Genomic DNA, 11,962 nt, shown 5'->3' on the forward strand with positions numbered 1-11,962 from the left:
AAAAAAAAGAAAAAAAGAAAGAAAACAATTCTTACAAGAACTCAGCGGACTTTCCCTTTCATCACACTGGCGAGAACACAGGAGCTGGTGAAGAGAATATTTCCAAAAATCTAGCAAAGAAGACAAGGATTGCCATGGCTAGCTTAGATAATCATGGTTCCTCCCTGGAGCTGAATACATGGCTATTCAAAATCAAGAGCTAGAAGAGAGAATTGACTATTGGGCCAAAGCCAATGAGATCGGCCAGAAACCCCATTGTAAGGGGCATTACAATGAAGCACTTTTAAGGGAAAGGAGAACCATTTCTTAGTTGAATCCTGAGTGTTTCTGACTCTTTCCCCCTCATTCCCTGTTTTTTATAAGATCAGTTTAGTTGAAGGTCACCTAATAAGGAAGATTTAGAAGACTGTTCTCTGCTATTGATAATTATGTTCCATTTTGAATTTACATTGCACCTTCAAACAGAAGAACTCAAAATGTTATTCTCTTCTTCTCAGAAAGGCTCTTTGCATGCATAAATACACAAGATAATCTGTGACCTTCTAGTGAAGACAATAAGCTACTGAATCGTAGAATTATAAATAGCCTTGCTTACATATTTTCTACTTGTGTTCTGCTATCTCATTTTAGATTTCTCTGTGTCCAGAGTTATGCAAAATTGTGGCGCATAACACAAGCATGCTGAAGTGGTTTTTAAAAGATAATAGAATTGCGTAGGCATAGATACAGATATACAAATCCGTGGGTGTTTAGAATGAGTGAGAAGGGCAGAATTTGGTAATATGCAAATAATATCAGACTTGGAAACTTATTAACTCTTTGACAGCCAAATAGAAGCTTAAACTTTGCTAAGGGCCCTACTCTCGTTCATGAACATTTCTTCCCCCACCCATTAACACAGTGTCAATTACCTTTCCGTTGAATCTGAGGTCCTTGGTCACTAAATTTGCTGGGGCCACAGCCTTTTAGGTGCTCTCCAAAGAACAGGAGTCATGCCCCTGCCCTCCACCAGCTCCCCACTTCATTTCAAATAAACAGTCAAAATTATGGAACATCTACTCTCTGCAAGCCTCTATGATAGTGCTAGTGTAGACCAGAAAGAACAGCAAACACGAAAGGAGGGACAACAAGGTGTAAGACACTTCCCCCTGCTTCCACAGGCATCCCTGCAGAGAAGAGATACTCATTTATTATTGAGCTCTCAAATGGTATCTCAATTCTGATTTAATCTTAATTCACAATCAATCCTGCAAAACAGGGAAAGAAAATCTTCCATTAATAAATTGATGTTCAGACAGGTTGAATAACTTACCCAAGGCCATTTAATGGTGGAGTCCCTAAGCCCTCTGATTACAAATCTTGGCACTTTCCAGTAGTGAGGAAGGCAGGATAAAGATTACTGTAGTCAGTAGGTAGAAGGCCAGGGCAAGCCAGGGTGCAAACTCCCACAGAGCTGCCTCAGGGAGCGTCAGCTTTAACAGAGGAAAGCTACAGGAAGGAATGAGCTGGTCTGTGAGCCTGAGTAATATCTAATCAGTGGAGACCAGGGGAGGGTGAAGGCATGTCAAGGTAAGGGAACAGCATGTGCAAATTCATGAAGGTGTATGGCAAGTTTGGAGAACTATGAGTAGTCTCAAAAGTGAGAAGGATGTGGTGGGTGTCCCAAAAGGTTGGGGACCAGACCATAGATGGCAATGAATGCCATGCTAAAAAATGTATTGGAAGGCTGTGGAAAGCTATTAATAATCTGTTCTTATAGAGGATAGCTCCTTTTCCAGTCTTCCTCTTTGTTTTTTGAGACAGAATCTCACTTTGTCACCCTGGGTAAAGTGCTGTGGTGTCATAGCTCACAGCAACCTCCAACTCTTGGGCTCAAGCAATTCTCTTGCCTCAGCCTCCCTAAAAGCTGGGACTACAGGTGCCCATCACAATACCCTATTTTTAGAGATGGGGTCTTGCTCTTGTTCAGGCTGGTCTCAAATCCTTGAGCTCAAGGGATCCGCCTGCCTCTGCCTCTCAGAATGCTAGGATTACAGGCATAAACCACCTCGCCCAGCCTCCAGTCTTTTCCTATATCAGAGAGGCATTGGTTCCAGGATACACTCAGGATACCAAAATCTGAGGATGCTCAAGTCTTATATGCACCCTACTAAAAGGGTGTTAGTAGTTGCATATAACCTATGCACATCCTTCCAAATGCTTTCTTTTCTTAAGAGAAACAGGGTCTTGCTGACACCCAGGTTGGAGTACAGTCTCATGATCATAGCTGATTATAGCCTTGAACTCTTGGGCTCAAGTGATCCTCCTGCTTCAATCTCCTGAGTAGCTAGGACTACAAACCTATGTCACCATGCCTGGCTAATTTTCTTTCTTTTTTTTTTTTTTTTTTCCAGTTTTTGTAGACAGGGAATCTCATTCTCTTTCCCAAGCTGGTCTCAAACTCCTGGCTTCAAGAAATGCTCCTGCCTTGTCCTCCCAAAGTGCTGGGATTGTAGGCCTAAACCTCTGCACTAGGCCCTCCAATATTTAAATTATCTCTGATACTTAATATCCTAATATAATGTAAATGACATGTAAATAGTTATTCAGTATTCTTTAGGGAATAATGACAAGAAAAGAGTCTATACATATTTATTACAGATGTGATTTCTGTCTGGGAATATTTTTGATCTGCTATTGGTTGAATCCACGCAGGCAGAACCTGCAGATACAGAGAGCTGACTGTACTTGCAATGGCATCAGTGCTAGGGACTTACAAAGAATAGGCAAGGGTTTTTGCTCTTAGCAATCTTACAATAGTTTACATACTCATCTCCCATGAGCAATTAATTTATTGTAAACCTCTCTTCCTTCTCAGGTGGAACAAAAAAAAAAAATCCAATTGCATCTTCACTTGAGCTAAGCCATCATCTCATTTTAGAGAGACAGTAAAGAGTACCCTATTTCATTTCATTTCCTATCTGAATCATTTCCATAAATTCCAGTCTTGTTGGAGAAGTATGTATGAGAGCATTTTCTCTGCGCCTCATACATTAATGGCTTTGTAAGATGGCTCCTCACCACTTTGCTGTTTGAAAGGAATCACAGAGCAGAACCACAGCTGCTCATTCACGGCTCTGTGCACACTTTCCACCTCAGTAGTAACAGCTGCAGATGCTGCCTCACTGTTATTATTTATAACCCAGCAGCTTGTCTAACAGATTCTGGGGAGAAGGTTTGCATGAACAATATCACATTTTTTTCCCCTTTAAGTGAGGCTGGGGAGGAAGAAGTAGGCTTTAAACACTCACATTCCAAGTAATTCAAACCTAGTTTCAAATTATTTCTCTTTTGCTTAAAAAATAAGATAAACCTGGCTCATGTTCAGTGGTTAGGGCACCAGTGACATGCACCTGGGCTGGCAGGTTCCAACCCAGCCCGGGCCTGCTAAACAACAATGACAACAACAACAAAACACACGGGCGTTGTGGTAGGCACTTGTAGTCCCAACTACTTGGGAGGCTGAGGCAAGAGAATCACTTAAGCCCAAGAGTTGGAGGTGCTGTGAGCTGTGATGCCACTACACTCTACCAAGGGAGACATAATGAGTCTCTGTCTCAAAAAATAAATAAATAAATAAGATGGGGTGGCATCTGTGGCTCAAAGGAGTAGGGCACCAGCCCCATATGCCAGAGGTGGCTGGTTCAAACCCAGCCTCAGCCAAAAACTGCAAAAATAAAATAAAATAAAATAAAAGATAAACCTATCTTGTTCGTATCTTGACAATTTTTGTTGCTAAATTTTAGTAATTGATTATATTATATTTTGGCATTTTTTCCATCCCAGTACAGGGAAAATGTTACTACTACACTAGTAGGAAAATGGAACAGATATAAACCTATAAACTTGTTTGCTTGTTTATTTTTGCAACTACATTCAGAGGAGTGGGATATATTTTATCCAACCCTTGAGATTTGATTTCAACTGAGCAATAACAGAAGGCCTAGATGCAGACATCCTCAAACTACAGCCCGAGGGCCACATGCAGCCCACCTAGGACATTTATCCGCCACCCAGTGTTTTTGCTGCCGCTGCCTGTCCTGCTTAGCAGCCGAATCATCCCGGGGCCCGCAGTCCAGCCCTCCAACGGTCTGAGGGACAGTGAACTGGCGCCCGCCACAACGCCTGGCCATTTTTTAGTTGCAGCCATCATTGTTGTTTGGCGGGCCAGGGCTGGGGATTCAAACCCACCACCTTAGGTATATGTGGCTGGCGCCTTAGCCCCTTGAGCCACAGGCGCCGAGCCGACAGAGTCTTACTTTATTGCCCTTGGTAGAGTGCCTTGGCATCACAGCTCACAGCAATCTCCAACTCTTGCCTCAGCCTTCTGGGTAGCTGGGACTACAGGCAGCTGCCACAATGCCCAGCTATTTTTGTTGTTGCAGTTTGGCTGGGGTTGGGTTTGAACCCGCCACCCTCGGTATATGGGGCTGGTACCCTATTTACTGAGCCACAGGCACCACTCGAATGAAAACTTTTATAATTAAAATATTTTTCTTCATTTTTACTGACAAGTGCAAGAAAAGGGAATTGGATAGTAAGAGGTTCATTTATAAATTCTGTAGTGGTTGCTCATTATTTAAAAGGACCTGTATTTCAGGCCAGCCACAGTGGCTCACCTCTGTAATCCTAGCGCTGTGGGAGGCCAAGGCCTGTGGATCACTTGAGCTCAGGAGTTCCAGACCAGCCAGAGCATGTGTGAGATCCTGTCCCTAAAAATAGCCAGGCATTGTGGTAGGCACCTACAGTCCCAGCTACTCAGGAGGCTGAGGCAAGAGGATCTGTTGAGCCCAAGATTTTGAGGTTGCTGTGAGCTATGATGCCTGGGCACTCAACCCCAGGGTGACAAAGTAAGACTCCATCTCAAAAAAATAAAATAAAACGAACCTGTATTTCAAGGTAGACACATAATTTTATCAACACACAAACATATTTCTCAAAGCTCAGAGGCTTCCATTTAATTTATTTCCCCACTTACAAAATCTGCAGGGTCTCCAGATAGAGTGGCACAAGAGGGAGATGGGAATACACATTTGGAGTTTCAGAGAATGTGAGCTCTACAATTCAAGTCTCAAGAATATCAGAGAAGACTCAAAATGTAGATCAGTCATTCTCACACTTGAGCATGCATCTTAATCACTGTAGAGGGCTAGTTAAATATAGGGTGCTGGGCCCCATCCCCAGAACTTCAGGCCTAGGGCAGGTCTGCATTTTTAACAAGATCTACCCCTGCTTCATGACGCTGGTGCTGCCCACTGGGAGACCATACTTTGAGAACCCCTGGCTTAGCTAACCCAGGAATAATTTCTGGAGAAGGAAGAGATTGACAAATGTGGAGCATCAGCAGGGACTAGAATGGGGAGTCAGATACGGAGAAGAACCTGAGGGAAGTATGCTGGCAAAAGCCTCTGCAAGAGGGAATCTGTTGGCTCTGTTGGCTCTGTCGAATATTATGGAGATAAAATGAAATTGCAAAAAGGTCTCTACATTTGTTAATTAGCAAGTTTTGGGTAACCTTTAAGAATACAGCTTCATCAGAGTAGTGGAGGCGGAAGCCAGATTTGCAGTGGGCGACCAGGAAATTTTGCTATGAAAGGAAAGAGGAAAGCATAGGAGAGGCTGGCTTAGTTACTTTTCTAGTTTTCACAAATCTGTAGGCTAGAAACCAAGCAGCAGCAAGTGGAAGGGGTCAGGAATACAACAGACAAGGCATGATCAGCGAAACGAGAGCCCTGTTAACAAGCTCTCCCCCCTCTTCTCCTTTTACTCCTCCATACCTTATTTTGCTTTGCTTTATTCAGATGTTGGGGCCTTACTGCACCTCGCACATTGTCACCTCCTTAAGGAATAGGGCTTTATGGTGTTTGTCTCCTTTTCCCTCCTTCCCCAGTAGAGTAGGCACCAATAGACATTCCCTTACATAAGGGAGATCTATAGATACAAGTTGACAAAAACTCAGACCACCCAACAAAATAAAACACATATTGCACAGTGATTAAGTACTGTCATAGATAGAAAATGAAGAAAGTTTGCTATTTTTTTATGGGATGTTAAGGGACAGTCTTAATAAAATTCAAACAGGGGCTGAAAAAATTGAGAAAAAAGCATGGTGGGGATCTATGAAGGAAAAAAATTCCAGACAGAGGAAACATCAAGCACAAAAGCTCTGAGGCAAGGATGTACTGGGCATATTAAAGGCACAGCAAGGAGGCTAGTATAATTGAACCTGACTTTAGGACTGGAAGTGGTACAAGATTAGGTCACAAAGGTAGCCACAGGACAAATAACGTAGGGTTTTGTAGCCAGGGTAATTGTCAGGATATAAATGGTATTCAAAGCTGTGAGGCTAGATTATCACCTGGTGTATAAAAGCATTTCAAATATTTAGAGGTCAGAAAGACAGTGAGATACAGCAAAGACTTCAGATAGCAGCTTCAGATGGAGCTAAAGGAAACCAGGAAATGTTCCAGAAGCTAACTGAAGCCAAATCCAAAAATAAAGAAGTGCAACATTTTCTCTCACCAAGTTAGCAAAGACTGAATTATAGTAACAATCAATGCCGAGACTCTTGGGGAGACAAGCATTTTCATTCATTGGAGATTAGAGGACAAACTGGGACAACCCTTTAGGAGATCAATTAATCAAAATGAATCTGGAATTTGGAAAACACATTATTTTTTAACTCTGTATTGCGCTTGTGAGGAAACCTATCTATCTTTAAAGATTACCCTGTGCTTGATTCAACAGCACATACATTAAAATTGGAATGACAGGGAAGTTTAACATGCTCCCTGCGAAAGGCATGCATACGAAGTGTTACATTGGAAAACAATATTAATCTAAAATATCAAAAAATTGTATGCACACAGTATTCCCATTGATAAGGTTTTTTTTAATTGCTACACTACATACCAAATTGAAAGTTTTCATTTTCTGAATATCTGCCCTACAGCTTATAGTTCTCCCAAACCAGTTCTGTGTGTCACCCTTCCTTTCCTCAGTGTCCAGCTTCACTAGACATCCTGAATTCAGGCATCTTACATCACCATTTGCTTTTTGACAAGTCACAATTATATTTTAATTCACCTGGTCATTGTAAAACATGGAATCACAGACCTAAAAAGTGCATGAAGGACCTCTACACATTATGTGTTCTAATGGCCTTCATTCATGTAGGTGATTTTACAAAAGGTGAGGGTAACAAATTGTTGGAAAAGGAACAAAGGAATGTTTGCCGTCTCCTGATCTTTCCGCATCATACTGGAGACTCAATCCCAATTACTCATAAGCAAAATGGTTACCAGCCCTTAAAAGAGACAGAACAGTTTTGTGAAGTCCAAAGGAAACTAAGATTAAATATATAGAAATATCTATATTCTTAAATGAATTAGTCCTCTCATTAATTTAAAAAGGACTTATTGAATGCTTACTATCAGGGACCAGGAGTACGAAGTTTAATAAAACACAGTTCCTAACTTTGGGTGTCGTGAGGAAGACGAAGTTTAAAAAAACATGAACACAGCAGCACCTGTAGCTCAGTGGGTAGGGCGCCAGCCACATACACCCAGGCTGGTGGGTTCGATCCTGGCCCAGGACAGCTAAACAACAGTGACAACTGCAACAACAAAAAAATACCTGGGGTGTGATGGCAGTCACCTGTAGTCCCAACTACTTGGGAGACTGAGGCAAGAGAATCGCTTAAATCCAAGAGTTTGAGGTGGTTGTGAGCTGTGATGCTCACAGGATGATAATAATAAATAATAATAATAATAAATAAAATAATAAAAAAATAATAATAATAAAACATGAACACTGTAAAGAAGCAAATGCATCTGTCATGGCAACAAAGACATGGGAGATTTTATTCTGCCAACTCCAAGAGAAGTAATTTCTTTTCTGATTCTAAGTACTTTCTTAAAATACTTGCCTCACGGAATGTATTGCCTATCAGATAACACTTAAGGTGAGAGTTGAAAGATGCAAAGGAATTCGCCAATTGAACAAGGAAAGTGTAGGTATTTCAGGCAAAGGAACTAGAAAAAAAAATAATTTTTCTTACTAGTGAAAGCGTTAATAGGAAAACATTTAACAGAGAGTTGTCAACAGAAAAGAAGCCCAGAATAAACTCTGTAAAAGAGGTCTATTCTGGGCGGCGCCTGTGGCTCAAAGCAGTAGGGCACCAGCCCCATATGCCGGAGGTGGTGGGTTCAAACCCAGCCGTAGCCAAAAACTGCAAAAAAAAAAAGAAGTCTATTCTGGGCTGAAGTTGAGGACCTTGGCCCAAAGCCGCACCCAAGAAGCCTTAACACGTGAACTTGCTGTGTTGGGGTTTTATACATTTCAGGGAGACAGACAAGAATTACACAGAAAGTCACAAATCAATACATGAAAGGGATATATTGATTTGGCCCAAAAAGGAGGGACATCTCAAAGAGAGAGGGGTTATAGACAGGTTTGAAGACTCTGATTTGTAATTGGTTAAAGAAATGAAGCTTCATCTAAAAGTGCTTTAAGATAAGGAAGTCTGTTAGAGACAAGACACTGGACATACACCCAGATTCAAGTGATCTGTTACACTGAGGAACTGTGGGTTTGTCTTGCATAGCCTTTGGCCTGTTACAGTTACAAACCATTTCTCCAAGAATGGAGGGGCGCAAGATGAGGCACACTTAACCTCCATTCTCATGGTTAGCAACTCAGTTTTGGGGTATTCCTGAATCAGGCCAAGAGGAGGTCCATTCAGTTGGAGGCAGGGGGAACCTTAATATTTTTAGTTCACAAAGTGAAAGGGAAAACCATTTAGTAGGAACCAGATTACATAGGATAACATATGATGTTATCATGGGTTTTTGCATATGTCCAAACTCATCAGATTGTATTAATTGTATTGATTAAGTATCAATCACACTTCAACAAAGCTGTCTGAAAAAAAAGGAAACAGTCAGTCGTGTCTTCCCAGACATTGCTTGGTACCACCACGAACCCATATGCACATACAGAAAACCTTATTAGTTACTAGGTCTCCACTTGGTAGTTAAGCAGCACCATAGTTACAGGACCTCTTGGGCATAAGAGGATCTTGGGCTCAAGTCCCAGCTCTCCATTTTCTAGCAGTGTGAACACTGACTAGTTATTTCCCCAAGTCTTTTATCCCATGGTAGATAACAGTGGTAGTCTGCACATTTCTTTTTTTCTTTTTTTTTTTTTTTTTTTGAGACAGAGCCTCAAGCTGTCCCCCTGGGTAGAGTGCCAGGGCATTACAGCTCACAGCAACCTCCAACTCCTGGGCTCAAGCGAGTCTCCTGCCTCCGCCTCCCAAGTAGCTGGGACCACAGGTGCCTGCCACAACGCCCAGCTATTTTTTTTTTTTCTTTTTGGTTGCAGCCGTCATTGTTGTTTGGCGGGTCCGGGCTGGGGATTCAAACCCGCCACCTTAGGTGTACGTGGCTGACGCCTTAGCCAGTTGAGCTATAGGCGCCGAGCCAGTCTGCACATTTCAAAGCTGTCATGAGGATAAAATAAACCAAGTGGTCAACAAATGTTATTAAGAGTATGATTATCAATCCAGTAACAGATCTCAACTTTTTTTTTTTTTTGGAGACAGAGTCTTACTTAGTTACCCCTGGTAGAGCCTGTGGCATAATAGCTCACAGCAACCTCAGACTCCTAGGCTCAAGCAATTCTCTTGTATCAGCCTCCCGAGTAGCTGGGACTACAAGTACACCCACAAATGCCCAGCTATTTTTAGAGACACACTTGCTCAGGCTGGTCTCGAACCTGTGAGTTCAGGCAAGCCACCCGCCTCAGCCTCCCAAGTGCTAGGATTACAGGCAAGAGCCACCTCGCCCAGCCAGATCTCAACTTTTTAAAAGTATGGCCTCTTAATACTATAAATAGTAGTTAAGGGAAAAATGTACCACCCCTCGGCCCCCAAATAAGAGGGTCATATATAGCTGGAGAGCAATAACTTCCAATTTCGAACTTCCAAAATACTGACGGGCAGATGTGGAGAAAACCTGTGAAGTTCTCTAGAGGTTGTGAAACAAAAGACAGCAGTTACTGAATACTCACCATATGACACTATGTTAACTGTTTTACAAGTATTCCCATCTAATCCTCATAATCTCCCTTTAATGGGGGCACTTTTATTACCCCCTTTTCAAGTAAGAAAATTGAGTCAAGTGAAGCACATTACAATACAGTTGCAAACAGAATGAGTAAACGTGGAGCTTGTAAGCCGTTATCAAGGGAGAAAAGTGTAACTAAAGCCACATAGAGAAAGGATGGATATGACGGATATTCGGAGAAAAAAAGATAATTAAAAATATGTACAAGTAGGTCGGGTGCAGTGGCTCACGCCTATAAACCCAGCACTCTGGGAGGCCAACACGGGTGGAGTGCCTAAGCAAGAGTTTGAGACCAGCCTGAGCCAGAGCAAGACCTGTCTCTAAAAATAGCTGGGTGTTATGGCAGGCACCTGTAGTCCCAGCTACTTGGGAGGCTAAGGCAAGAGAATCACTTGAGACCAGGAGTTTGAGGTTGCTGTGAGCTGTGATGAAATGGCACTCTACTGAGGGCAACAAAGTGAGACTGTCTCAAAAAAAAAAAAGTTACTTCAACTAGGCACATTTTTGTTTGTGCCACAAACTTCAGATGGAAAATAAAGAGCAGGAATGGCAGCTGACAGCATTATATTTTTTTGGTGATTGTATTGAGAAGTGGAGGATAAATTTCCCATTGTCCAGTATGATCGTGTTGTTTAAATGCAACCCTCTACTAGAATGTGAACACTCAGGGGCCGTTAATAAGTAAACTACCATTTATTACGTTGGTGTTCAATAACATCCAAACTCAGGTTTGCTGGGATTCAAAGCAATACTGTTACCCATTTCATTAGAGAAAGCTCAAGGTTACCAATGAGGCTCTTTTCCTCATTCAGGTGTGAAACATGCAGCCTCAAGACCCCATGTGGCCAGCTTGGTGCCTGTGGCTCACCTAAGGTAGCAGGTTCAAATCCAGCCCAGGCCCGCCAAACAATCGCTGCAACCAAAAAATAGACAGGCATTGTGGTGGGTGCCTGTGATCCCAGCTACTTGGGAGGCTAAGACAGGAGACTTGCTTGAGCCCAGGAGCTGGAGGTTGCTGTGAGCTGTGATGCCACAGCACTCTACCCAGGGGAACAGCTTGAGGCTCTGTCTCAAAAAAAAAAAAAAAAGGACCTCATGTGGCCTTCTGGACTCTGGAGTGGAGCCCTTCGGCAGAATACAAATTTTACAGAACAAGTCCTTCTAATTATGAGATTTGTTCTGTGAAGCTTGAATTTTCAGCAGCTGCTCTTTGTGATCAACAGCGCTACACGTGGCCTTGAAGTAAATTTCCCCACTAATGTGCCATTAGAAGACTGTCAGTGAGGCTTAGCACCCATAGCACAGTGGTTATAGTCGGCCACATTTGCCAAGGCTGGTGGATTCAAACCCAGTCCAGGCCAGCTAAGCAATGACAAATGCAACAGAAAAGTAGCCAGGCGTTGTGGCGGGCACCTATAGTCCCAGCTACTTGGGAGGCTGAGGCAAGGGAATCGCTTAAGCCCAAGAGTTTGAGGTTGCTGTGAGCTGTGACTCCACAGCACTCTACCTAGGACATAGTGAGACTCAAAAAAAAAAAAAAAAAAACTGTCAGTGAGAACACTGTATCAAAGACCAAGATTAGGGTTATGGTTAAGTTTTCAAAAAGAAAAAAGGCACACAACTTGGGATAGAGAAAAGGGCAAGTCAAGGTTTCTATTTCAAATAAACCTAATAGAAACCTAATGCTAGGGTTTCAATACACCCCTCCTCCCAGTTCATGCCAACTTAATCCTCATTGTACGGATATCGAGAAGCAAAACTTTTGAGGAAGTGAGGGATAAACATCTTTGAGTGGA

The sequence above is a fragment of the Otolemur garnettii genome, unplaced genomic scaffold, assembly GCF_000181295.1.
Source record: "Otolemur garnettii isolate 467f Iridium unplaced genomic scaffold, OtoGar3 scaffold00120, whole genome shotgun sequence".
Classification (NCBI taxonomy): Eukaryota; Metazoa; Chordata; class Mammalia; order Primates; family Galagidae; genus Otolemur; species Otolemur garnettii.